Source organism: Limulus polyphemus, unplaced genomic scaffold (assembly GCF_000517525.1).
Source record: "Limulus polyphemus unplaced genomic scaffold, Limulus_polyphemus-2.1.2 Scaffold1402, whole genome shotgun sequence".
In the NCBI taxonomy this organism is placed as follows: domain Eukaryota; kingdom Metazoa; phylum Arthropoda; class Merostomata; order Xiphosura; family Limulidae; genus Limulus; species Limulus polyphemus.
In genome coordinates this window covers 259,196-261,157 of record NW_013667012.1, presented here as the reverse complement: position 1 = coordinate 261,157, position 1,962 = coordinate 259,196, and positions in this window count along the sequence as shown.

Genomic DNA, 1,962 nt, shown 5'->3' with positions numbered 1-1,962 from the left:
TTTTTGGTAAATACTGAATTGACAGCAAGGTGATCTGAGTGTCTCTTGCCATAACGCTTTCTATGTGCAAAACGTGCTTATGTTTGTATGTTTATTACAAAACAATTTATTACAAAAAAAAAAGACACAATAATCATTCATTGTCAATTTCGTCATTAAATACTACACCAAATACAAAATAAATAGCCCCATTAAATTTCTTGTAAAAAAACTGGTTATTATGAAGTTATTTTAAGATTTGCAAGTTCAACTGTTTGGTTTCCTATAGTGAACAAAATAAACAAACTTCCTCTTTTATATATATCCATATATATGTATAGATTCTACAAGCAAACCCTGTTTACTACCAACGAAGTTCCGAAGGGACTCGATCGACTTTGTAAATAAATTTGTCTACAGTTGCTTGTGGGTCCATAAGAGAGTCTCTTATGCTATAAGAGTCAAACAAAAAATGTAAATAAGAGTACCTTCAATATTTCTATTAATCCTATTTATTGTTACTGGTGTCCCCTGTATATGTTTCTTATAAATGTAGTGAGTTTACCATATTTCGGTCCGTTACTTACACCTAATGTTGGAGCTGGTGAAAAACACGAAACGGATGGTATAAAAAAATAAGTTAATAATTTGAGGGTTTGTATATAATGAAAGCAGAAAAAGAAGGAATAAAATATTACTGTATTTGTTTTGTGGATGAACGTAGCCCACTGGTTAATGTGCTCTACTATGGATTTACGGGTTTCATTTTTCCTATCCCATTACTTAAAAAACAACAACAAAATAATCACTCTCAGCACTTTGGGGCCTTGAATGCGTTATAAGAGTGACGGTCAAATTCTAATATCTGGTGTGACAAAAATATCTCAAGAGTTGGCGGTGGATACTATTGGCCATCTGTTTCTCCGCTAGTCTATCAGTTTAAAATTAGAGACGGTAAAAACAAATAGTCTTTGAATAGCATGCGAATATCCGAAAACAAAGCAAAATATGTTGATGCAAATTTAAGTTCAAATTGAAATGATGAATTTTATTTAGATTATTTTAATAATTACTCATAATAATATTTTTGCCTAAAGGCAATATATAAAGTTTACAACAAGTTTACAAATTATCCAGGTTTGTTTTTAATAGCTAACTGAGGACGTATGTAGAAATTAAGGACTGCAAAATGACATTAAAATTAAGAATTATAAATGGCCAGGGAAATGAATGACCACGTAAAATGAACATGGGAAAAAAGTAAATGAATATTATATATATTAAAGAGTTAAATAAAAAAATATTTTGCCCCGCATTGGCACAGCGGTTTGTCTTCGGACTTACAACGATAAAAACCGAGTTTAGATACTCGTGGTGGGCAGAGCAGAGATAGCTCATTGTGTAGCTTTGCTTAACTTCAAACAAACAATAAAACATTTTATGTACCATCCTTCTGTAAAGCTAAATTTGTTTACACAAGCTAAAGAAAGTATAATTATTTTAAACTTCATCAGAAATTTTGTCTAAGTAAGTAAAAACTAACAAGATAAACTAACAATGACTATGTAAAAGGAACAAATTTTAGTTTCCGTTTGACTAAGAACATGTGATGCAAGTCAAAATAGAATTAGCTGATCAAGTAACTGATAATATACGTAGATGCATATATGGCTAACAAAAAAGAAGCTAAAGTAACCATGCACTTTAAAATTTCTATTTATTTTGCGTATAATACTACTATGGCATGGGCTGGTGGTTAGGGCATCCAACTTGCAAGCTGCGAGTCGCAGGTTTAAACCCCAGCACCGAACATTCTCGCACTTTAAGCTATAGGGACGTTATATGAGAAGGTCAATCCCACATTTCGTTGGTAAAAGAGTAGCTCAAGATTTCGCTTTAGATGGTGTTGACTAGATGCTTACCCTCTAGTCTATCGCTTCTAAATTAGGGACAGCTAGCACAGGTAGTCCTTGAAAAGCTTTG